Below are 27,732 nucleotides of genomic sequence, written 5' to 3' on the forward strand. Positions count from 1 at the left end.
CTTTGTTACTATGTACGTGTCTGGAAAACTGAACAACTGCCATATCTAAGTGCTGGGAGATCAAGATTGTCTGAAAATGTCAGAAAATGGTGGCTGAAATTGAAAGAGCTACTTTCAAAATATTTCTTTGTGCTAAGTTTTCCTCTGTCTCAGACCTTTCCACTTGTTACACTCATCTTTCAGATCATTCACACAGCTAGCTCATTATTACTCCGATGTAATTTCCTTAAAAGAGATTTTCCCTAATCAACAAAATCTCCCAACATAGCTTATTTTTCTTAATACCACTATAATTAATTCCTTTATAAGACTTCTAAAATGTGCATTCATCTTATTAATAGAGTTTTAATTTTTCATATTTATTGTTAAATTACACCACTTGAATTTAATCTTCATAAGCGTGGACACTTTGGTGATTCTACTCACTGCAACATTCTCAGCACCTAGTAATAATCAATGCCCCCTGGTGGCTCAGAGGGTAAAGCACCTGCCTACAATGTGGGAGACCTGGGTTCGATCCCTGGGTCGGGAAGATCCCCTGGAGATGGAAATGGCAACCCACTCCAGTACTCTTGCCTGGAAAATCCCATGGACTGAGAAGCCTGGTAGGCTACAGCCCATGGGGTCGCAAAGAGTTGGACACGACTGAGTGACTTCACTTTCACTTTCACTTTCAGTACACTGTAGATGCCAATGTATGTGTGCTAAGTTGCTTCAGTCATGTCCAACTCGTTGTGACCCTATGGACCGTTAGCCCAACAGACTCCTCTGTCCATAGGATTCTCCAGGCAAGAATACTGAAGTGGGTTGCCATGCCCTCCTCAAGGGGATCTTCCTGACCCAGAGATCAAACCCACATCTCCTGTGGCTCCTGCATTGCAGGCAGATTCTTTACCACTGAGCCACCAGGGGAACCGTAGGTGCTAATACATAGTTTCTTTCTTTTTTGCCAATAAATATTTTCTAATTGACTGTTGCAGAGGCTAACAAAACTGGATTAGAAATTGGGACAGGTTATTTCAATACCTTTAACTAACCAATAAATCAATGGGGATAAAAAACCTAAAAGCAACAACTTGCCAAATATACACAGCTAGTTTCTAGCAGATTCAGCATCAGAACTTTTCAAGATTGCTGGGGGAAATATCAATAACCTCAGATATGCAGATGACACCACCCTTATGGCAGAAAGTGAAGAAGAACTAAAAAGCCTCTTGATGAAAATGAAGGAGGAAAGTGAAAAAGTTGCCTTAAAGCTCAACATTCAGAAAACTAAGATCATGGCATCTGGTCCCATCACTTCCTGGGAAATAGATGGAGAAACAGTGGCAGACTTTATTTTTTGGGGCTCCAAAATCACTGCAGATGGTGACTGCAACCATGAAATTAAAAGAAGCTTACTCCTTGGAAGAAAAGTTATGACCAACCTAGATGGCATATTCAAAAGCAGAGACATTACTTTGCCAACAAAGGTCCGTCTAGTCAAGGCTATGGTTTTTCCAGTGGTCATGTATGGATGTGAGAGTTGGACTGTGAAGAAAGCTGAGTGCTGAAGAATTGATGCTCTTGAGAGTCCCTTGGACTGCAAGGAGATCCAACCAGTTCATCCTAAAGGAGATCAGTCCTGGGTGTTCATTGGAAGGACTGATGCTGAAGCTGAAACTCCAGTACTTTGGCCACCTGATGTGAAGAGCTGACTCATTGGAAAAGATCCTGATGCTGGGAGGGATTGGGGGCAGGAGGAGAAGGGGACGACAGAGGATAAGATGGGTGGATGGCATCACCGACTCGATGTACATGAGTTTGGGTAAACTCTGGGAGTTGGTGATGAACAGGGAGGCCTGGCGTGCTGCGATTCATGAGGTTGCAAAGAGTCGGACACAACTGAGCAACTGAATTGAACTGAACTGAAAAGGCCCTGCCCTTTCCACTGAATCATCTATATAAAAGTAAACAATAAATACTGCAACTGTTCCAAGAATGTGGCAAGCAGCATATACATAAGGCAAAGAAAGTGAACTATAATTAGTGCTCATGTGCTCAGTCGTGACCGACTCTTTGTGACCCCATGGACTGTAGCCCACCAGGTTCCTCTGTCCATGGGATTTTCCAGGCAAGAATATTAGAGTGGGTTGCCATTTCCTTCTCCAGGAACTATAATTAGTATCAACTTTAAATACCATATCTGCCATCTCTTGTCTATTTAACTATGAGAGAAGCAAACAGAATAACTTCCAAATATCTGTGGCAGTAGCAAAGACTGGGAGAGCTAGGAATATAGTTAATTCACAAGAGAACTCAAACTACATTTCTTTACCACCTTCTCTTCTAAATCCTTGACCAATATTTGTTAACATACCATAAAAGCATTGCTCCACTGTTCATGCTGGAGAAAAGAGGTGGGGTAACTGTTCCAAATAATCTGTATCTAGAATATTAGGCCTAAAATGCCTTACACTAACTTTGTAATTAATGATTTTTCTCATTTTATCTTGGCGAAAACAGGAAATTTACACATTGTGACTACTGCCCGTTGGGACTAAAGTACACCACTCATATCCATTTTCTAAGTTATAATCACTCATTGAAACAAATAAAACAAGTCATATTCAAAAAATTCCCGAAAGAACATTCTTTGTCCAAATTAAGCTTTTTTTCTTATTAATAATGATTAAAAGAACAGGAAGGATCTTCATGTTGTACCAACCTCAAATTGGGTATGACAGAATTTCAATATTGACAATCATTTCCTTCCAAAAGGAATGAATAAGAATGAGAGAGAAACCTTTCCCCCTGGAAGCCGTCTTTGTTGTTGTTGTTCAGTCGCTAAGACATGTCCGACTCATGGCGACCCTATGGACTGCAGCACACCAGGTTCCCCTCTCCTTCCCTGTCTCCCAGAGTTTGCTCATATTCATGTCCATTGAGTCAGTGATGCTATCTAACTTCCCATTCTCTACCACCCTTCTCTCCTCTTGCCCTCAATCTTTCCCAGAATCAGTCTTTTCCAATGACTTGGCTCTTCACATCAGATGGCCAAATTATCGGAGCTTCAGTCTTAGCATCAGTCCTTTCAATGAATATTCAGGGTAGGTTTCCTTTAGTAGTCACTAGTGATAAGCAAAAGTCTCTGGGATGTCCCTCACAAAAGTGAGGTCTAAATCTGCTATAACTTGGGAACAATTTTTGGAAATTTTAAAAGTAAGTGTGATAATACCAGAGTATTATTTGATAATGGGTAGAGAAGGAAAGACAGTAGAAAAATGTCTGTTATACGCCTCTAGGAATCCTGAGGGCTTTTTCCCCTCATTGCTTATTTTAAAATTAGCTTAAAAAATTAAACAATTACTTAAAGAAAATGAAAAAATTAGCCCTAGTGCAGAGGAGGAAATCACACCTGACTGTCAAAACAAATGGTTCTAGATCTTCAGCCCTCAATGAAGAGACTGACAATGTTAAGGAGTAACCGAATGACTCCCCCAGGGGATTCTGCAACTCTTCCCTTTGCCTCTCTCCCCCTCTACTTTTAATCACTAAGTGATAGTAGTTCCCTTACAAGGTTGATCATTAGAATCTACTGCAGTGTTTAAATTTCTGGATCGAAGTCCTCAATGTTTTGTTCAGTGGTGATGCTTCCAGCTCATGCTTAGTGTGTCTAGGGGACAAGTCCGTACTGACCATACTTACATAGTTCATGAATGTGGCCACGCGATTCCCCGTCACAATAAATTCCAAAGGGTTACTGTCAAAGTCCTGTGAAATTTATGTAAAAGTGAATATACAGGTCTTAAGCTTAACTAATTAAGAAAAGAAGCATGAACAATAGTTGCTTTCCCAACCATTATGAGAATGAGAAACTCATCTTAGCCAAATGGAGGTCACCCTGCTCCTCAAGGATGGATATGATCATATAGGCAGGTGAGACTGGAATCCAGACAGAAAGGGCAGATATGGGAACTAAGTGTTACATTCAAAGAACAAACCACCAATCCACTTATTTTTGCATGGTGGAGACAGAAAACTCAACAAAGGAAGTGGGTCAGAAAAGATGACTAAGAAGGAATGCATGCCACTCTAGAAAACATTTGATCCTAGAGCTGGATAAGTCAGGAACATTTCAGAGCGGAATCACAAAGAGGTCTTATCCATCGATAGGAACAGATTGGCTTTTGCTTTCAAGATCTATATCATTTCCTCAGTAAAAGCTATTCCCACAACATCAAGAATATGGTTTCACAGATTCCTGTAGCCAGTGGGTCAATCTATACTGTAGAGACAGGTACTTTCAGACTATATTCTGGCAGCAGTGAGAGAGGGCTTTGATTCTAGGGACACCTTCTTATGAAGGGACAGTTTTAAAGGAACAATCTTAGCTTACACCTAAGCTCCCCCAGGAAATCTTTTCTGAACATTTAGGCTGATTGCCTGTTCACTGGGTCTCAGGACACTGTGCCCATACCTTCTTTATAGCACTTACTAAGTAACTTAGAAAGTAACTATTCACACGTATGACTTGCAAAAAAACATGCCTCTGTTTGAAAATGGGAATTTTTTTTTCTATGCCTTCCTATCCCTAGATCCTAGGAGAATAACCAGGATATTAAAAGTGCTGAAGAAACATTTGGTGTTTTGTTTGCTGATTCAGCTTGTCATTCCCAGAGTACAAATACCAATCTTCTCTCAGTGTCTGGTTCAGCCATACAAGGGGCTTATGTGAGGCTGAAGTACTGGCACTCAAAGCAACTGACTCAAGTGCTCCTCCTATCAACAGAGGAATGAGGTCTGCCTGAAGAGACCGAGGAACCTTCTAGCACAAGAGAGGGGACACAGGTAGGAGGAAAAGACTATGTAGCTCTCTCTCCATCACTTTCTACCCCAAGAATTCATCTTAAGTCCAGATGCCTAGTGGAGGCAGCACCACACTAGAAGACAATAAAATCTGTTTTCTCTTCTGTCCAATTTTAAGACAGTCCCCAAAGATTTATCCTTGAGAATTTAGATGACCCTGAGGTAGAAGCCAAACATTCCATGTGAGTTGGTACCTTTTCCTGCCACTTGAAACACAGCCCAAAAGAAAGATGTTTTGCTCTTACCAAAAAAGAATCCACATGAGGTTCATAGTGTCCTCCAATGCCATAATCAGCAACCTGGCAGTTAAAAAAAAAACAAACATGGTTAGCTGTGGGAAACCTCCAAGCCAGCTCAAGAACTCTGCATTCCCAAGCCTGCTCCTAAATGAAGACTGAAAAGCAGTTTACCTAGCACCTGCATCTGGACCAGGAAACTAAGGATCAGACAAAATATGGAATTTACCTAAGGTGACACAGACAGAAAGTCACAAAGCTTGAATTCCTACCCAGGCTTTTTGATTCCTGAGGTCCATGCTCTTAAACCCTCCACCATTTTTGCCCAAATGAAAAAACAACCAACAAGCAGGCTGGGTAAGTTTCTGTGGGAAAGGGCATAGACGTGGGGCCCCCAACATTTCAAGACCCATGTCCTCAGGCTGGAGAATGGAAAGCTTTTCAGGGCAGAGATAACTATGGCTCAAGTGCCTGATTAGAAAGGACAAGAAAAGGGGACAGGACAGGACACAGATTTCACAGTCAGGTTGACTCAGATACCTCATACCTGGAGAAATTCGGCTGTTTCATCTGACAGCCCAGTGATGAGCTAAATCCTGCGATTCACTTGGCCAATCACAGGGTCTTCTTCTTCTGTTAGAAATACACTGGATGGAGAAAATCAGATAGAAGACAGGGGCATGGGGCAAGGAGAAAAGGGGATCAATGAAAAGAGAGTCAGGAGAAAAAGATGGGGTAGAAAAGGAAGTGGAGAGGACGAAGGGGTTGGAGATCATTCCTCTCACCTCGGGACACTGTCACAGCTGTCATTTCCAGCTCAGAAATGCCATATGGTGATGTTTAGAATCCCCACAATGTCAGCATTCACAGGAGCCTTTTAACTCATCCCTTCCAACCTTCTGATCTCTTAACAATTATATTGGGACAATACTGAGAGGGTAAACTGGCCAAGTTTATACAGTCAGCAAGGGCAGAGGTAGGACTATAACTCAAGTCATCAAGATTTCAGTCCTGTGCTTTTTTGGTGAGACAACAAGATCTTCCAAAATTTTAAATAAAACTAAAAACTGATCAAACCAAGATAAAAATTTGAATATATAATTTAAGTTAGAAAAAAATCATTCTTGGGTCCATGAACAAACACAACCCACATGTATAAACATATGTGCATAGTTGCTCAGTCATGTCCAACTCTTTGCAACCCCGTGGACTTTAGCCTGCCAGGCTCCTCTCTCCATGCGATTCGCCAGGCAAGAATACTGAATTGGGTTGCTGTTTCTTTCTCCAAGGGATCTTCCTGACACAGGAACCAAAGCTAGGTCTCCTACATTGCAAGCAGATTCTTCACCATCTGTGCCACAAGGGAAACCTCATACACACATGCACACTTATAAGCCCACATGGAGGTATGCACACAGTCACAGCTAAGGACAGTGTGAGAGACAAACAGTAAACAAAAGGAGAGACATGAAGTGAACACCCAGGTCAGAGAAATCTCACATATATGAGTAGGGTGATTGGGAGAGATGCCAAACCACACTATGCCCAGATTACCTTTGGCTGATTCTTTGTTTGGATGACTGGGGAGAACGTGAAGTGAGGCTAAAGACTCTGGATCATTTCATCTAGGAAATAAAATCTGAGAATGAATTTAGTCTCACTTCACCTCTATCTGCTTATGTCCAAAGACTCTAGACATAGAACTATCATTCATTCATTCATTAATTTATTGTTTTTAAAACTTATTATGAGCTATTTTAAAGCATACAGAGACCTATGAGGAATAATACAGTAGATCCATAGGTACCCCAACTCAGGCCTACCAATTTTTGGCATTGGTCAGAAGATGCAGAAACTACCTACCTACACAATACCTATATAAAAGACTTTCTCTCTTTCTTCACTAATAAGATAATTCTGATTTTATTTAAGATACCAATGTGCCCAGAAAAAAAGATTGTATCTTCTCATCTCACTTGTATTCTGTGAACATGTGCAAAGTTGCCTCCATTGTGTCCACTTCTGTGTGACCCTATGGACCATAGCTTGCCAGGCTGCCCTGTCCATGGGATTTTCCAGGCAAGAATACTGGAGTGGGTTGCCATGCCCTCCTCCAGGAGATCTTCCTGACCCAGGGATTAAATACAGGTCTCTTATGCCTCCTGCAAAGAATCACTATCCCCAAATTATTAGTGCTTACTTACCCTGGAACATATTTTTATACATTTATTAGTAATGCATTTAAAGTGAATATAAATAGTATTTTTCCATGTACTTTATATAAATTGTATCATACTAAACATAATCTTCTATAACATGCTTTTTAACTTAGTGTTTGTTTTCTGAGAGATCCATGAGAACAATTTGTTTGTATTTTTTTTTTAATTTACTCATTTCCACTCCAGCTAAGTCATGGGTTGTATGCATAGTTCATGAATTATTCATTTCCCTTTGATGAACATTCAGATTTGTAAAAACCTTTATATTACATCTCCCTGTCCACATGAACAAGTGTTTCACTAGAGTACGTGTACAAGTGTTTCACTAGTGGTCTGTATACCCCTAAAGTATGCAAATTTTAGCAGAAATACACAGGAACTGATTTTCAGATACTCAAGTGCTATATATACACTTAAACAGCTTTGCTATTTCTCTCTCTTTTTAAAAAACATTTATTCATTCATTTAGTTGCAATGTGCAAGATCTAGTCCTGTGACCAGGGATTGGACGCAGGTCCCCTGCAGGTCTTAGCTACTGGACCCATCAAGGAAGTCCCTCAATTTTTCCTTTCAAATAGTCCTTCCCTTCACTCTTCAAAAGAAAGGTCTAGTAGTGTTCATGCACGTCTAGTAGTGTTCATGCACATTAAATTTTATAACGGTGTATACTTCCCAAGTGTAAGAACTAGGGCATCAAAAAAAGGAACAACATGAAATACAGCTTCAGTGAAGCCTCCTCTAGGTTAACGAAGACACTCATTAACTCACAGTATGGTTTCCTGTACCTAACGTATCTGGTTAACTGTATAGTATTTAGAAATGGGGTATTTTGGGCCCTTGCTGGGATGCTCTGAATAAAAATGTTTGTAAAGCAGGACACTGTAACTGATAAAAATTTTAGTTTCATAATTTGGCCTCTTCTATCCCTTGATTATTTTCAAAGAAGGCTTTCAAGTAGTCTTGTGGGATGAAGGGTCTGGTGAGGTTCTAGTAAAGGTCTAGTAAGGGTCAAGTGAGTAGTGAGAATGAATATTTCTCTGCAAAGTGGTGGCAATTCTTTTCCACTATTCTTAACATTCATCCCTAGTATATGTCACTTATTATAAAGAAAAGGAAATTCAAACACCTAAAAAAGTCCAAAGTCTAGGTTGGTAACATTGATTATTTCAATAGTAAAAGGCTGTCAACAATTATATTCTTCTAAATGCAATTCCTTCCACATAGCTTCCAAAAATCACCAATAAGGAAAAAAAAACAAGATCACCCATCACCTAGACATACAATGTAACTTGGAAACAGATACTACAAATTTCAATTTTCTTGTTAATGGGAAAATAAACACCAGATGTCAGCAAAGTGCTCCAAAGACATCTAAGCAAAGAATCCAAGGCAGCAGAAAGAATGAAAAGTGCAGTATGGTCTTAATGATGGTGAAACAAATATTAATGGTAAACATCATATAAAGTAATCTAGGGTCTTCTTTCCAGAGGGAGAGGTCGTACTCTGAATAGGGAAATACTGAGAGAAAAATATGAAACTTAGTGGATCAAAGGACTGCCTTTTGGATATTTTAAACACAAGAGCTTAGAAACTGTACTGAATCACAGGAAAGGCACTATTACTGGGGTAAAGGCAGTCTCAGAGAGTGAGACGGCTCTCATAGGTTTGGTGGTGAAGAGAAGTGGCTAAAAGTAAGGGACCCATGAAAGTTATAAATTAAGAAATAATCCAGAGTAGACAGACCAAAAATAATACCATTAACTAAACTGAATGCATTTCATTGTAGAAACAGAAGAGGAAACATGTAACATGAGATCAATGGTCCAGGAAAATATAACAAAAATAAACATGAACAAGAAAAAATAAAAAAGAACTCACTACCCATACAAGTTACTGTCAGAAAACATAAAATGAAAATGAAAACTTTTCAGGAGTTGAAAACACAAAATCACCCAGCCCTAGCCAAGAAACAGAAGAAAATTATAAACAAAATACTGTAACATTAAATATAATTAAGCATCTGTAACTATGAAAGAAAATTACAATTCATAAATTGAAAAGCTCAAATGGATATAGACAACAAAAGAATATATGAATTAGAAATTGATCATACTCAAAAAAGCTACAGAGAAAAAATAAAACAATACTTTGGCCAACTAATGCGAAGAGCCAACTCACTGGAAAAGACGCTGATACTGGGAAAGACTGAGGGCAGGAGGAGAACAGGGAAACAGAGGATGAGACTGTTGGATGGCATTACCAACTCAATGGACATAAGTTTGAACAAACTCTGAGAGACAGTAAAGGACAGGGAAGCCTGGCGTGCTGTAGTTCATGGGGTGGCAAAGAGTTGGACATGACTAAGCGACTGAATAACAACAACATACTCCTAACAAACTGACCATTACCCAAGTAACTATAAACTCTGGGAAAAAATATGAAAAATAACTACCGGAAGGCACTGCAGATTAAACAAAAGCAGGCAGATTATGAATGGCAGTCAATCCTTAAAAGGCAAGAATGGTACAGGGTGATTTCCTATTTTTTAAACAGCTGTTAGACTTGGATGACCATAGGTGATACAGAACAGGAGAGCTAAAATTCTGAGAGAAAATCCAAAGTTTTTCTAACCTTAAACACATTACTGCTGCTGCTGCTAAGTCACTTCAGTCGTGTCCGACTCTGTGTGACCCCATAGATGGCAGCCCACCAGGTTCCCCCGTCCCTGGGATTCTCCAGGCAAGAACACTGGAGTGGGTTGCCATTTCCTTCTCCAATGCATGAAAGTGAAAAGTGAAAGGGAAGTCACTCAGTCGTGTCCAACTCTTCGCGACCCCATGGACCTCAGCCTGCCAGGCTCCTCTGTCCATGGGATTTTCCAGGCAAGAGTACTGGAGTGGGGTGCCATCGCCTTCTCCAGAAACACATTACATCAGTGCTTAAAAGTAGACTGAGTCACAACATGAGAGAAAACTGGTGATGGTGGTGGTTTAGTAGCTAAGTTGTGTCCAACTCTTTGCAACCCCATGAATTGTAGACCATCAGGCTCCTCTGTCCATGGGATTTCCCAGGCAAGAATACTGGAGTGGGTTGCTGAGAAAAAGAGAGGAACTTTCAAATACTAGGCATAAGCTCCGCCCAACTCTCACAGATCACCAAACAAAGCATATGTAGGTGAGACTGCAAGCATCCCAGCCAAGAATAAGAACTGAACTGCACAGAAAAGCTTGCAGTTTGTGTCAAACCAAGTTAACTTCCTGTATTAAAAACAAACAAGCTGTCCATTCCAAGATGGTGACACAGGATGCTCCTGAACTCACCTTCTCCCATGGACACACCAAATCTATAGCTACGTATAGAAAATTTTTCTCTGAAGGAAATCCAGAGGATGAGTGACAACTATGCATCAGGTGAACAAGAAAAACTCCACATCAAAAATGGTAAGAGAAGAGGAAATCCCTGGTGGTCCAGTGGTTATTACTCTGCACTCCCATCGTAGGGCGTACAGGTTTGATTTCTGGTCAGGGAACTAAGATTCTGCAAGCTGCATGGTGTGACCAAAAGATAAGTAAATAAATAAAAATTTTAAAAATAGTAAAAGAGGACAAAATCACAGACAGAGAGAAAAACTAATGGTTATCAATGGGAGAGGGAAGGGGGGGGGGCAAAGTAGGGGTAAGGGATTAAGAGGTATTCACCTGAAACAGGTATATTTATATACTTTAAAAGCTGCTGCCAGAGGGTCCAGCTTACAATCAGCCTGCACCCAGAGGCTGACTGATATCCTTTCCTTTGGACACTAACAGCTCTTGGTACACCTTCAAATACTAGAAGCCACTAAGAACAAATAAGGCTGCTTAGACAATCACAAACATTTGAGAAAAAAGAACAAGAGCTAGGTCATGGTTTAATGACAAGGTTCATCTCCTACACAAGACTAAAGTGTAGGAAGTGACCAAATACCTTGAACTGCTAATGGAAAAAAATGAAAACCAAGAATACTCTACCCAGAAAGGTTGTTTTTCAAATTTTAATAAGAAACAAAGAGTTATCCACACAACCAAAAGATGAAGGAAATCATCACAAATATATCAGTATTACAATAAATGTTAAAGGGAACTCTAAATTGAAATGAAAGGGCACCAAGTAACAAAAAAACATTTGAAGTATAAATCTCACTGGTAAAGGTAAATATAGTTAAATTCAAATAATCTAACACTGTAATGGTGGTGGGTTAATCACTGATAATCTAGTGTAAAGATTAAAACACAAAGGTAGTAAACTATAATTATAATAATGTGTCAATGTATACGCAAGATAAAAAGATGTAGATTTTGACATCAAAAAGAGAAATAATGGGTAGGGGAGAGTTAAAATACAGGGCTTTAAAATGCATTCAAACTTATGCTGTTATTAAAACAGACTGTTAGTGTGGAGATTCCTTAAAAAATTGCAAATAGAACTACCTTATGACCCAGCAATCCCACTGCTGGGCATACACACCAAGGAAACCAGAATTGAAAGAGACACATGTACCCCAATGTTCATCGCAGCACTGTTTATAATAGCCAGGACATGGAAACAACCTAGATGTCCATCAGCAGATGAATGGATAAGAAAGCTGTGGTACATACACACAATAGAGTATTACTCAGCCGTTAAAAAGAATACATTTGAATCAGTTCTGATGAGATGGATGAAACTGGAGCCGATTATACAGAGTGAAGTAAGCCAGAAAGAAAAACGCCAATACAGTATACTAACACATATATATGGAATTTAGAAAGATGGCAATGACGACCCTGTATGCAAGACAGGAAAAAAGACACAGATGTGTATAACGGACTTTGGGACTCAGAGGGAGAGGGAGAGGGTGGGATGATTTGGGAGAATGGCATTGTAACATGTATACTATCATGTAAGAATCGAATCACCAGTCTATGTCCGACCCAGGATACAGCATGCTTGGGGCTGGTGCACGGTGATGACCCAGAGAGATGTTATGGGGAGGGAGGTGGGAGGGGGGTTCATGTTTGGGAACGCATGTACACCCGTGATGGATTCATGTCAATGTATGGCAAAACCAATACAGTATTGTAAAGTAAAATAAAATTAAAATTAAAATTAAAAAAAAAATAAAACAGACTGTTATAAACACAAGATGGGGTTTATGTAAGCCTCATGGTAACCACAAAGCAAAAACCTATTGTAAGTATAAAACAAACAAACAAACAAAAAAACCTAGGCATACCACTATTTTAAAAAATCAAGAAGAGTGTAAGAGAAGAATAAAGGAATTAAAAAACAGCCAGAAAACAATTACCAAATGGCAGTAAGTCCATACCCATTGATAATTACTTTATATGTAAATGGACTAAATTCTCCAGTGAAAAGACATGCGATGGATGAATGGATAAAAAAACAAGACCCAGAAATATGCTGCCTACAACAGACTCACTTCACCTTTATGGAAATACACTGACTAAAAGTGAAGGGATATAAAAATACAGTCTATACAATGGAAACCAAAAGAAAGCTGAGAGAGGTATACTTATTCTAGATAAAACAGACTTTAAGACAAAGACTATAATAAGAGACAAAAAGGTCATTGTATTATACAATGATAAAGTGGTCAGCCTAGTAAGAGGACATATCATTTGAAAATACTTATGGACCCAACACCAGGGCTTCCCTGGTGGCTAAGATAGTAAAGAATCTGCCTGCAATGTAGGAGACCCAGGCTTGATCCCTGGGTAGGGAAGATCCCCTGGAGAAGGAAATGGCAACCCACTGCAGTATTCTTGACTAGAGAATCCTATAGACAAAGGAGCCTACCTAGCAGGCTATGGTTCATGAAGTCACAAAGTCAGATACAATTCAGTGACTATCACACCATGCACCCAACACAGTAGCATCAAAACATAGAAAGATTTAAAGGGAACCATTGATAACAATACAATAATAACAGTAATTGTTGTTGTTCAATCACTAAGTTGGGTCCAACTCTTGGCAACCCTGTGGGCTGCAGCACTCCAGGCTCCCCTGTCCTTCACTGTCTCCTGGAGTTTGCTCAAATTCATGTCCATTGAGTTGGCAATGCCATGCAACAATCCCATCCTCTGTCGCCCCCTTATCCTCTTGCCCTCAGTCTTTCCCAGCATTATGGTCTTTTCCAATGAGTTGGCTCTTTGCATTAAGTGGCCAAAGTGTTGGAGCTTCAGCTTTCACATCAGTCCTTCCAACAAATATTCAAGGTTGATTTCCTTTAGGATTGACTGGTTTGATCTCCTTGCAGTCCAAGGGACTCTCAAGAATCTTCTCTAGATTTAAAAGCATCAATTCTTTGGTGCTCAGCCTTCTTTATGGTCCAACTCTCACATCTGTACATGATCACTGGAAAAACCATAGCTTTGACTACATGGACCTTTGTTGGTAAAGTGACGTCTCTTCTTTTTAATATACTGTCTATGTTGGTCATAGCTTTTATTCCAAGGAGCAAGTTTTTAATTTCATGGTTGCAGTCACCACCTGCAGTGATTTTGGAGCCCAAGAAAAGAAAATCTGCCACCGCTTCAACTTTTTCCCTTTCTATTTGCTATGAGGTGATACAACTGGATACCATGATCTTAGTTTTTTTAATGCTGAGTTAGTTTTAAGCCAGTTTTTTCACCCTCTTCTTTCACCCTCATCAAGAGGCTCTTTAGTTCCTCTTTACTTTCTGCCGTTATAGTGATATTATCTGAATATCTGAGGTTGTTGACATTTCTCCCAGAAGTTTTGATTTTAGCTTGTGAGTCATTCAGCCTGGCATTTCACATGATATACTCTGCACAGAAGTTAAATAGTCAGAGTGACAATATACAGTCTTGTCATACTCCTTTCCTAATTGTGAACCAGTACATTGTTCCATGTCTGGTTCTAACTGATGCTTACTGACCTGCATACAGGTTTCTCAGGAAACAGGTAAGGTGGTCTGGTACTCCCATTTCTTTAAGAATTTCTGTAGTGATCCATAGTTTCTGGGTCACTGGAAGGACTGTATCCATAGTTTTTTGGGCTTCCTTGATAGCTCAGTTGGTAAAGAATCCGCCTGCAATGCAGGAGACCCTGGTTCAATTCCTGGGTTGGGAAGATCCGCTGGAGAAGGGATAGGCTACCCACTCCAGTATTCTTGGGCTTCTGTTGTGGCTCAGCTGGTAAAGAATCTGCCTGCAATGTGGGAGACCTGAGTTCAATCCCTGGGTAGGGAAGATCCCCTGGAGAAGGAAAAGCCTACCTACTTCAGTATTCTGGCCTGGAGAATTCCATAGACTGCATAGTCCATGGGGTTGCAAAGAGTCAGACACAACTGAGTGACTTTCATAGTTTCTAGTGATCCATACAGTCAAAGGCTTTAGCACAGTCAATGAAGCAGATGTTTTTCTGGAATTCCCTAGCTTTCTCTATGATACAAAAAATGTTGGCAATTTGATTTCTGGTTCCTCTGTCTTTTCTCAACCCAGCTTGCACATCTAGAAGCTCTCTCAGTTCACATAGGCTTTTGAGCATAATCTTACCAGCATGTGAAATAAGCACAAGTATCCAGTAGTTTGAACATTCTTTGGCATTACCCTTTTGGGGGATTAGAATGAAAGTGTGATGCTGTAGAGAACAATAATGCATAGGAATTTGAATCAAGGTAAATTGGGCCTGGTTGAGTAGGAGATAGGAAGAGTGAACATCAACATCTTAGGAATCAGTGAACTAAAATGAACAGAAATGGGTGAGTTTAATTCAGACAACTATTAATATCTACTACTATGGGCAAGAATCCTTTAGGAGAAATGAAGTAGCCCTCATAGACAAAAAAAAGAGTCTGAAATGCAATACTTGGGTGCAATCTCAAAAACAACAGAATGATATCAGTTTGTTTCCAAAGCAAACCATTCAAAAATAGTAGTAGTAGGAGACTTCAATACTCTGCTTTCATCATGAGTAGAACACACAGACAGAATCAGTAAGGAAACATTGAACTTACATTACACATTACACCAGAGGAATTTAACAGAACATTTTTAGGCCATTTCATTTAAAAGCAGCAGGATATACATTCTCCTCAAGCATATATGGAACATTCTCCAGTATACATGATATGTGATTCCCTGGTGGCTCAGAGGGTAAAGCGTCTGCGTGCAATGCAGGAGACGTGGGTTTGATCCCTGGGTCAGGAAGATCCCCCAGAGAAGGAAATAGCAAACCACTCCAGTACTCTTGCCTGGAAAATCCCATGGACAGAGAAGCCTGGTAGATACAGTCCATGGGATCACAAAGACTCAGACACGACTGAGCGACTTCACTTCACTATGCCACAAAACAACTCTTGATAGAGTTAAGAGGACTAAAATCATATCAAGCATCTTTTCCAATCACAACATTATGAAACTAAAAACTAATAGCAAGAACAAAGCTGGAAAATTCACATATATGGGCAGACTAAGCAATACACTGTTGAATAACCAGTGGGTCAAAGAAGAAGTCAATCAAGAAGATACTGAGAGAAATAAAATGAAAATATAATATATAAAACTTAAGGGATGCAGCAAAAGCAGTTCTAAGAAGAAAGCTCATAGCAATAAATGCCTGAATTAAGAAACAAGAGAGAACTCAAAATAACCTCATTATACACCTCAAGGAACTAGAAAGAGAAGAACAAAAGAAGCCCAAAGCCAGTAGAAGGGAAAAAATAACAAAGCACAGAGTGAAAACAAATGAAACACAGACTAAAAAGACAATAGAAAGGGTCAATAAAACTAAGAGCTTTTAAAAAAAAATGTAGACAAAACAGACAAACCTGTAGATAGATTCACCAAGAAAAAGAGAAGACTCAAATAAAATTAGAAAAGAAAGAGGAGGTGTTACAACTGATACTACAGAAATACAAAGGTCCTTGAGAAATTATGTTGAACAAGAACAAACTGGGACAACCTTGAAGAAATGATAAGTCCCTAGAAACATACAACCTACCAAGAATGTATCATGAAGAAATGGAAAATCTGAAAAGATCAATTACTAGTGAGAAGACTGAATCAATTATTTGAAAATTACCAACAAAAAGTTCAGGGCCACAGGGCTTCACTGGTAAATTTGACTAAATACTAAAGAAATACTAATAATTCTTCTCAAACTCTCTCAGAATTTTCAGAGGGAATACTTCCAAGCTTATTTTACTCTGGCAGCATTACATTGATACCAAAAAACTATAAGAAAAGAAAAATATACACCAATATCCTTGTTGAACAAAGATGTAAAAATCCTCAACAATCTATTCAGTTCAGTTCAGTTCAGTTCAGTCACTCAGTCTTGTCCAACTCTTTGCGGCCCCATGAATCGCAGCACACCAGGCCTCCCTGTCCATCACCAACTCCCGGAGCTCACTCAGACTCATGCCCATCAAGTCCGTGATGCCATCCAGCCATCTCATCCTCTGTCGTCCCCTTCTCCTCCTGTCCCCAATCCCTCCTAGCATCAGAGTATTTTCCAATGAGTCAACTCTTCACATGAGGTGGCCAAAGTACTGGAGTTTCAGCTTTAGCATCATTCCTTCCAAAGAAATCCCAGGACTGATCTCCTTCAGAATGGATTGGTTGGATCTCCTTGCAATCCAAGGGACTCTCAAGAGTCTTCTCCAACACCACAGTTCAAAAGCATCAATTCTTCGGCGCTAAGCCTTCCTCGCAGTCCAACTCTCACATCCATACATGACCACAGGAAAAACCACAGCCTTGACTAGACGGACCTTAGTCGGCAAAGTAATGTCTCTGCTTTTGAATACGCTATCTAGGTTGGTCATAACTTTTCTTCCAAGGAGTAAGCATCTTTTAATTTCATGGCTGCAATCACCATCTGCAGTGATTTTGGAGCCCAAAAAATAAAGTCTGACACTGTTTCCACTGTTTCTCCATCTATTTCCCATGAAGTGATAGGACCGGATGCCATGATCTTCGTTTTCTGAATGTTGAGCTTTAGGCCAACTTTTTCACTCTCCACTTTCACTTTTATCAAGAAGCTTTTTAGTTCCTCTTCACTTTCTGCCATAAGGGTGGTGTCATCTGCATATCTGAGGTTATTGATATTTCTCCTGGCAATCCTGATTCCAGCTTGTGTTTCTTCCAGTCCAGCGTTTCTCATGATGTACTCTGCATATAAGTCAAATAAGCAGGGTGACAATATACAGCCTTGATGTACTCCTTTTCCTATTTGGAACCAGTCTATTGTTCCATGTCCAGTTCTAACTGCTGCTTCCTGACCTGCATACAGATTTCTCAAGAGGCAGGTCAGGTGGTCTGGTATTCCCATCAATCTATTAGCAAAACAAATTATACAATACATTAGAAAGATCACACACCATGATCAAGTGGGACTTAACCCTGGAATGCAAGGATGGATAAACACTTGTAAATTAATCAATGTGAATCACATTAACAAAATGAATGGAAAAGTCATATGATCATTTCGATAGATGCAAAAAAACCATCTGACAAAATTCACCATCCATTCATGATCAAAAAAATCTCAGCAAATACAGAGGAAATGTGCTCCAACATAAAAAAGGCCATATATGCCAAGTCCACAACTAACAGCATACTCAACAGTGAAAATGTCAAAGATCTTCTTTAATCAGGAACAAGACAAGGATGCTCACACTCATCATTTTTATTCAATATAGCACTAGAAGTTCTAGACAGAGCAATTAGGCAAGAAGAAAAGAAAGGCAGTTGGAAAGGAAGAAGTAAAACTATCTCTATTTGCAGATACCATGATCTTTTTTTTTCACTGAAGTATAGTTAATTTGGGGGCTTTCTTTGTGGCTCATCTGGAAAAGAATCTGCCTGCAATGTGGGAGACCTGGGTTCAATCCCTAGATTGGGAAGATCCCTGGAGAAGGGAAAGGCTACCCACTCTGGCCTGGAGAATTCCACAGACCATATGGTCCATGGGGTCACAAAGAGTCAGACACAACTGAGCGACTTTCACTTTGGGGCTTCCCTTTTGGCTCAGCTGGTAAAGAATCTGCCTGCAGTGTGGGAGACTTGGATTCAATACCTGGGTTGGAAAGATCTCCTGGAGAAGGGAAAAGCTACCTACTCCAGTATTCTGGCCTGGAGAATTCCATAGACTGTATAATCCACAGGGTCGCAAAGAGTCGAACATGACTGAGCAATTTTTATATAGCTAATTTAAAATGCTGTGTTGGTTTCTGTTGTATAGTGAAGTGAATCAGTTATATATATATATTCAGTTATATATGTATACATATATTTTGTCTTTTTCATATTCTTTTCCACTATAGTTTAATATAAGATACTGAATATAGGTCCCTGTGCTATACAGAACCTTTTTGTTTATCTATTTCATATACAGTAATTTCTATCTGCTAATTCCAAACTCCTAATTTACTCCTCCCCCAGTCCCCTTTAGTAACTGTAAATTTGTTTCCTGTTTCTGTTTTATAAATAAGCTCATTTGTATCATACTTTTTTTTTAATTTTTTTTTAGTTTTTTATTTTTTTAATTTCAAAATCTTTAATTCTTACATGCGTTCCCAAACATGAACCCCCCTCCCACCTCCCTCCCCATAACATCTCTCTGGGTCATCCCCATGCACCAGCCCCAAGCATGCTGTATCCTGCGTCAGACATAGACTGGCGATTCAATTCTTACATGATAGTATACATGTTTCAATGCCATTCTCCCAAATCATCCCACCCTCTCCCTCTCCCTCTGTATCATACTTTAGATTCTACATTTAAGACATATTATATAATACTGTCTCTGTCTAACTTCATGTAGTATGATAATCTCTAGACCCATTCATGTTGTTGCAAATAGCATTATTTTATTCATTTTTACGCTGAGTAGGATTCCACTGTGTGTGCATGTGTGTGTGTACACACACAAACTACATCTTCTTTATCCATTATCTGCCAGTGAACATTTAGGCTGCTTTATTTCTTGGGTATTGTAAATAGTGCTGATATGAACACTGGGGTGCATGTATCTTTTTGAATTAGAATTTCATCTTTTCCATATATATCTGAAGAAGTGGAATTAATAGATCATCATCTATTTTTAGCTTTTTAAGGAACCTCCATATTGTTCTCCATAGTGGCTGTAGCAATTACATCCCCACAGTGTAGGAGGGTTCCCTTTCTCCACATCTTCCAATCTATTTATAGAGTTTTTGATGATGGTCATTTTGATGGGTGTGAAGTGATACCTCACTGTAGTCTTGATTTGCATTTCTCTAATAATTAGTGATGTTGAACATCTTTTAATGTGCCTGTTGGCCATCTGTATGCCTTCTTTGGAAAAATGTCTGTTCAGGTCTGGCCACCTCATGCAAAGAGTTGACTCATTGGAAAAGACTCTGATGCTGGGTGGGATTGGGGGCAGGAGGAAAAGGGGATGACCAAGGATGAGATGGCTGGATGGCATCACAGACTCGATGGACGTGAGTCTGAGTGAACTCCGGGAGATGGTGATGGACAGGGAGGCCTGGCGTGCTGCGATTCATGGGGTCGCAAAGAGTCGGACATGACTGAGCGACTGAACTGAACTGAACTGAACTGAGGTCTTCTGCCCATGTTTTAGATTGGTTTGTCTGGTTTTTGCTGCCATTTTTTGAGCTTTCTGAGCTGTTTGCATATCTTAGAAATTAATCCCTTGCCAGTCACATCATTTGTAAATATTTTTTCTCCTGACCTGTACACTGTCTTTTTGCTTTGCCTCCACTTTGTTCTTTTTCCTTAAGATTGCTTTGGCAGTAGATGCCATGATTTTATATAGAAAGCTCTAAAAACCCCACCCAAAACTGTGAACTAATAAGCAAGTGCAGTAGTTGCAGGGTAAAAAAATCAATATACAATAATAAATTGCATTTCTGTTTACTAATTACAAACTATCAGAAATAGAAATTAGGAAAACAATCCCATTTCCAACTGCATCAAAAAGAACAAAATACATAAGAATAAATTTAACCAAGGAAATGGAAGAAGTATATGCTATAAACTACACAATGAAAGAAACTGAAGACAACACAAATAAATGGAAAGATATTCCAGGCTCACGAACTGGAAGAAGTAATACTGTTAAAATTGTTCATATTACCAAAAGCAATCTACAGATTCAATGCAATTTCTATCAAAGTATCAAAGGTACTTTTCACATAAATAGAACCAAAAATCCTAAAATTTGCATGGAACCACAGAAGACTCCGAATAGGCAAAACAATCTTGAGAAAAAAGAACAAAGCTGAAGGCATCATGCTTCCTGATTTCAAACTATATTATAAACATATAGTCACAAAACAGTTTGGTATTGGCCTAAAAACAGACCCAAAGATCAATGGAACAGAAGAGAGAGCCCAGAAATAAACCTATGCAGATGTGGTCAATTAATTTACAACAAAGGAACCAAGAATATACAATGGAAAAAGGATAACCTCTTCAATAAATGGTACCAGAAAAACTGGACAGCCACATGCAAAAGAATGAAACTGGACCATTATCTCAAGCCATACAAAAAATCAACTCAAAGTGGATTAGATCTGAATGTAAGATCCAAAACCATAAAACTCATAGAAGAAAACAAAGGGTAAGCTCTCTGACACTGATCTAGGCAATGATTTTTTGTATTTGACACCAAAAATGAAAGCAAGAAAAGAAAAAATTAGTGATTGGGACTATATCAAATGAAAAAGTTTCTACACAGCCAAAGAAACCATCACAAAATGAAAAGGCAACCTATGGAATGGGTGAAAATATTTGGAAATCATGTTTCTGATAAGGGGATAATATCGAAATCATATAAAGAACTACTACAATTTAACAGATACAAACAATCCAGCATGGGGATGATCCAGAGAGACGATATTGGGTGGGAGGTGGGAGGGGGGTTCAGGATTGGGAACTCATGTACACCCGTGGCTGTTTCATGTCAATGTATGGCAAAATCAATACAGTATTGTAGAGCAAAATAAAGTAAAAATAAAAAAATTTTTTAAATGAGAAAGGGATCTGAACAGACATTTTCCCAAAGATGATATAAAAATGAATAGACAAAAATGATATAAAAATAAACAGACATTTTTCCAAACATGATTTAAACATATGAAAAGGTGATGGTAATGGTTTAGTCACTAAGTAATGTCCAACTCTTGTAACCCCATGGACTGTAGCCCAACAGACTCCTTTGTCCATGGAATTCTCCAGGTAAGAATACTAAGAGTGGAATGCCATCTCCTTCTCTAGGGTATCTTCCTGACCCAGAGATTGAACCTGGGTCTCCTGCACTGCAGGTGGATTCTATACTAACTGAGCCATTAGGGAGGTCATGAAAAGGAGCTCGACATCATTAGTCACTATGAAAACGTAAACCAAAACCACAATGAAATACCACCTCACATCTGCTACAATGGCTAAAAGACAAGAAGTAAATATTGGTGAGTATGTAGAAACCTGTACACTGTTGGAAAGAATGTAAATTGGTGCAGCCACTGTGGAAAATAGTACGGAGATCCCTCAAAAATTTAAACATAGAACTATAGATCCTATAATGATACTCTGCATATTTATCCAGGAGAAAAGAAATCACAATCTTGAAAATGCATCTGCAGCCCCATGTTCACTGCAGCATTATTTACAATAGCCAAGACAAGAAAACAATGTAAATGTCCATCAACAGAGGAACAGATAAAGAAAATGGGTATTGCTAGATTTCTAATTTAAAAAAACAGATGTGCAACAAGGGTTTTCTGTATAGCACAGGAAACTATAGTCAATATCTTATAATACCTATAATGGAAAATAACTTCAAAAATAATATATGTGTGTATGTATAACTGAATCACACAAAAAAGAATTCTACTTTTTGAAATTTAGTAATGTTTATCTTTTTGCTAGTTTTTCTAAATGTCCTATGGACATCTAATAACAACAAGGATGACCCTGTATACAAGACAGCAAAAATGACACAGATGTGTATAGCGGACTTTTGGACTCAGAGGGAGAGGGAGAGGGTGGGATGATTTGGGAGAATGGCATTGAAACATGTATACTATCACGTAAGAATCGAATCACCAGTCTATGTCCGATGCAGGATACAGCATGCTTGGGGCTGGTGCACGGGGATGACCCAGAGGGATGTTATGGGGAGGGAGGTGGGAGGAGGGTTCATGTTTGATAACGCATGTACACCCGTGGCAGATTCATGTCAATGTATGGCAAAACCAATACAGTATTGTAAAGTAAAATAAAGTAAAAATAAAAATTAAAAAAAATAAAGAAATATTTAGTAAAAAAAATTTTTTTAATATTTTTGTGTAGGATATAAGTTAATAAAATTAATATAAACAGAAATTATTGTATTTAAATTACTAATGACATCATTCAAGATGCTCCTATTTTCTGCACTTGATAAAACATTCTTCAGTTCAGTTCAGTTCCTCAGTCATGTCCGACTCTTTGCAACCCATGTACTGCTGCACAGAAGTCTTCCCTGTCCATCACCAACTCCCAGAGTCTACCCAAACTCATGTCCATTGAGTCGATGATGCCATCCAACCACCTCATCCTCTATTGTCCCCTTCTTCTCCCGCCTTCAATCTTTCCCAGCTTCAGGGTCTTTTCAAATGAGTCAGTTCTTCACATCAGGTGGCCAAAGTATTGGAGTTTCAGCTTCAGCATCAGTCCTTCCAATGAATACGCAGGACGGATTTCCTTTAGGATGGACTGGTTGGATCTGCTTGAAGTTCAAGGGACTCTCAAGAGCCTTCTCCAACACCACAGTTCAAAAGCATCAACTCTTCGGCACTCAGCTTTTTTTATAGTCCAACTCTCACACCTATACATGACTACTGGAAAAAACAGTAGCTTTGTCTAAATGGACCTTTGTTGGCAAAGTAATGTCTCTGCTTTTTAATATGCTGTCTAGGTTGGTCATAGCTTTTCTTCCAAGGAGCAAGCATTTTTTAATTTCATGGCTGCAGTCACCATTTGTACTGATTTTAGAGCCCAAAATATTCTTAGAGAAATGTTAATGTCTTACTAAGAGTATATATTTTTTCTTTTCCCTTACATTTTTTATGATTTTTGCTTTATGTATCTATCTTTGTTGTTAGGTATCTAATGATTTACAATGTCTATCTCCTTTGTGAATAGTACCTTTTATCATTAAAAATATTCATCTTTGCTTCATCTAAAATACATAAATTTAATTTTAAAAGGAGAAAAAAGAAAATGTGGTATTCATATACAATGGAATATTATCCAGCCATAAAAAAGAAGGAAGTATTGCCTTTCAAAAATATGGATAGATCTTAAGGTCGTTATGCTAAATGAAATAAAGACAAATGCTGTATTATCTGATCTCACTTATATGTGGACTCTATAAACAAAACAAAAACAGCAACAAAAACTGAACTTGAACAAAATACAGATTGACAATTGCCAGAAGTGAAGATTAGGGGTAAGCAAAGGTGTTCAAAAGGCACAAACTTCCAGTTATAAGATAAATAAATCCTGAGGATGTAAGTAACAACAGTGTATTGTATATTTAAAAGCTGCTAAGAGAATAAATCTTTAAAGTTCTCATTACAAAAAAAAATTGTAACTAAGATGATAATGTTAACTAAAGTTATTGAGGTAATCATTTAGTAATACACACATATATTAAATCATTGTTATACAGCTTAAAACCTCTTACATTGTTGGTGGGAATGCAAACTAGTACAGCCACTATGGAGAACAGTGTGGAGATTCCTTAAAAAACTAGAAATAGAACTGCCTTATGAGCCAGCAATCCCACTGCTGGGCATACACACCGAGGAAACCAGAACTGAAAGAGACACGTGTACCCCAATGTTCATCGCAGCACTGTTTATAATAGCCAGGACATGGAAGCAACCTAGATGTTCATCAGCAGATGAATGGATAAGAAAGCTGTGGTACATACACACAATGGAGTATTACTCAGCCATTGAAAAGAATACATCTGAATCAGTTTTAATGAGGTGGATGAAACTGGAGCCAATTATACAGAGTGAAGTAAGCCAGAAAGAAAAACACCAATACAGTATACTAATACATATATATGGAATTTAGAAAGATGGTAATGATAACCCTGTATGCGAGACAGCAAAAGAGACACAGATGTATAGAACAGTCTTTTGGACTCTGTGGGAGAAGGAGAGAGTGGGATGATTTGGAAGAATGGCACTGAAACATATAATATCATATAAGAAATGAATCACCAGTCTAGGTTCGATGCAGGGTGCAGGATATTTGGGGCTGGTGTACTGAGATGACCCGGAGGGATGGTGTTGGGGGGAGATGGGTGGGGGGTTCGGGATTGGGAACACGTGTACACCCGTGGCGGATTCATGTTGATGTGTGGCAAAACCAATACAATATTGTAAAGTAAAAAATAATAATAATTTTAAAAAAACTAATACAATGTTATATGTCAATTATATCTCAATAAAACAACAACAACATTCTTAAAGGACTATAATAGAATCTAGAGTTCCAACATCATTATATTTGCAGAAGACAGGATATAATAAAAAAATTACTTGATATATTAAGAACCAAGAACATGTGACCTATTTTCTAGAGAAAAGTCAGAAACAAAACCAACTCAAAGATGGAACAGATGTTGGAAATAGCAGATAAAGATTTTTAAGCTGTTATTATACTCAAGGATGGAAAGAAAAATAATACTTGTAATTAATGAGAAGAAGAGAAATCTCAGTCAGTAAGAGTAAAGAAACTATTGAAAATTTTAGGACTTCCCTGGTGGTTCCAGTGGTTAAGAATCTGCCTGCCAATACAGGGGACAGCAGCTTGATCCCTGGTTCGGGAAGATGCCACATGCTACAGGGCAACTGAGCCAGTGCAGCACAACTACTGCAGCCCGCACGCCTGGAGCCTGTGCTCTACAGCAAGAGAAGCCGCCGCAATGAGAAGCCTGTGCACCACAATGAAGAGCAGCCCCCACTCACCACAGCTACAGGAGTCCACGCACAGCAACAAAGACCTAGCACAGCCAAAAATAAATAAATGTAGAAATAAGAACAGTAGTAAATTTGAAGGAAAGATTAAAAAAAGTTTAACAAAAGAGAATCTAGTTGAAATTTTTAGAACTGAGAATTCCCTGGTGGTTCATGGTTAGGACTCTGTGCTCTTACTGCTAAGGGCCCAGGGTTGATCCCTGGCTAAGGAACTAAGATTCTGCATGCCCTGTGGCATAGCCAAAACAGAGAGAGCAAATTTTAGAACTGGAAAATACGAGATCTGAAATTAAAACTTCACTAGATGCACTTAACATGGAAATGGAGATGACAAAGGCAGAACCACTGTTGGAGGTATATCAACAGATACTATCCAATATGTAGAAAAGAGAAAATATCCAAATAAAATTGACAAGACCTCCTGCTTATATAAAGATTATAACCCTATAAGAATACAAAAAGAAAGAACAAGAATATCCTTTCTAACTACCAAAGGACAACCAATAACTATGATAAACTAATGAAACTGTTTTTGAAAGAAAAACTGCCTTCACTGAGTTTATCATCTATTATCTAGAATATGAAGAAATAATTCTTTCCCAGATGACAGCAAAAAATGAAAACAAAAAACATGCCAGAGATATGAATAACTAAGGATGAATAGGCGATAAATCTTATTCCCGAGGACCTCTAAAGCTGACACAGGGTTTCATGGAAAGAGCAGAAAAGAATTCCTCTGTTTGGTCACAAGTATTATGGCTTTCATCAGTTAAATACTTGCAATCTGCTGCCTATTTCATTTATGTAACCAACTTTTAAAAGTCACATATAATTAAAATAAAACTTTATAGATAAATAAAAAATTTAAACAGGTTTAAAAAAGGATCTCGTGGAGACACTAAATTAAAACATAATATATACTGATACACTTCTCTTTGAAAAGATCTTGGAGGACCAGATTATAAAGAATTTTGCTGAAACAGTCATTAAAAACAAACAAAATATGTACAAGAGGAAAACTACCAAAACTCTGAAGAGACATATCAAAGCAGAACAAAATAAACAGTGATTCCATGTTCATGGATAAGAAGACTTAATACTGTCAAGATGTCAGTTCACCCTAAATTAATCCATAGATTCAATACAATCCTAATTAAATTCTAACAAGTTATTTTGTGGATATCTACAAAATGATCCTAAAGTTTATATGGAAAGACAAAAGACCCAGCATAGACAATACAATATTAAAGGAGAAGAACAAAGTTGGAGAAATGATACTACTTGACTCCAAAGCTACTACAAAGCTACAGTAATCAAGACAATGTGGTATTAGTGAAAGAACAATCAATCAACAGAACAGAACAGTGAGCCTAGAAACAGACCTCCATAAAAATAATCGACTCATATTTGACAAAGGAGCAAAAGCAATACAATGGAGCAAAAAGAGTCTCTCAAAAAATGGTGATGGAACAAATGGACATACATATGCAAAAAATATAAATCTAGACCTTACATTCTTCACTCAGTGTAACTCAAAATGGATCACAGACCTAAATGTAAAACACAAAACTATAAAACTGGAAGACAACATGGGAGAAAATCCTGGTGACCCTGGGCATGGTATTGTCCTTTAAAATAGAATAACAAAGACATGATCCATGAAAGAAATGATTGATAAGGTGGACTTCATTAAAATTAAAAACTCTCCTCCAAGAAAGATAATACAAAGAGAATGAGAAAACGAGTCGCATACTGGAAGAAAATATTTGCAAAAGAGACATTTAAAAGGGACTGTTATCTAAAATATATATAATGAATTCATAAATACAACTATAAGAAAACAAAAACTCAATTAAAAAATGGACCAACGCCCTTAACAGACCCCTCAGCAAAGAGATATACAGATGGCAAGTAAACATAAGAAAATATGTCCCATATCATATGTTATCAGGGAACTGTGAATTAAAACAATGAGATATTAATACCATCACATATCTATTAGAATGACCAAAATCCAAGACTGACAATCTCAAATGCTGACAAGGATATGGAACAACAGGACTCTCATCCACTGTTAAATGCAAAATAATACAGATACTTGGAAAGACAGTGTGGCTATTTCTTACAAAACTAAACTTACTCTTTACACAAACCAGCAATCACATTCTTTGGTATTTACCCAAAGTAGTTGAAAAGGTAATGTCCACACAAAAATCTGTACATGGATGTTTACAGTATCTTTATCCATAACTGCCAAAATGTTGAAGAAACCAAGATATCCTTTAGTAGGTGAACAGATGAATAAACTGTCACATTCAGACAATAAAATATTATTCATGAAATAAGCTATGAAACCATGAAAAACAAGAAGGAACCTCAAATG

General features: G+C 38.4%; 1 pseudogene; it reads right to left on the reverse strand.

The window, feature by feature from the left end:
• LOC102182028 overlaps positions 1–27,732 on the reverse strand; it is a 130,733-nt pseudogene that overhangs the window by 74,462 nt on the left and 28,539 nt on the right.

Source organism: Capra hircus, chromosome 7 (assembly GCF_001704415.2).
Source record: "Capra hircus breed San Clemente chromosome 7, ASM170441v1, whole genome shotgun sequence".
Lineage (NCBI taxonomy): Eukaryota > Metazoa > Chordata > Mammalia > Artiodactyla > Bovidae > Capra > Capra hircus.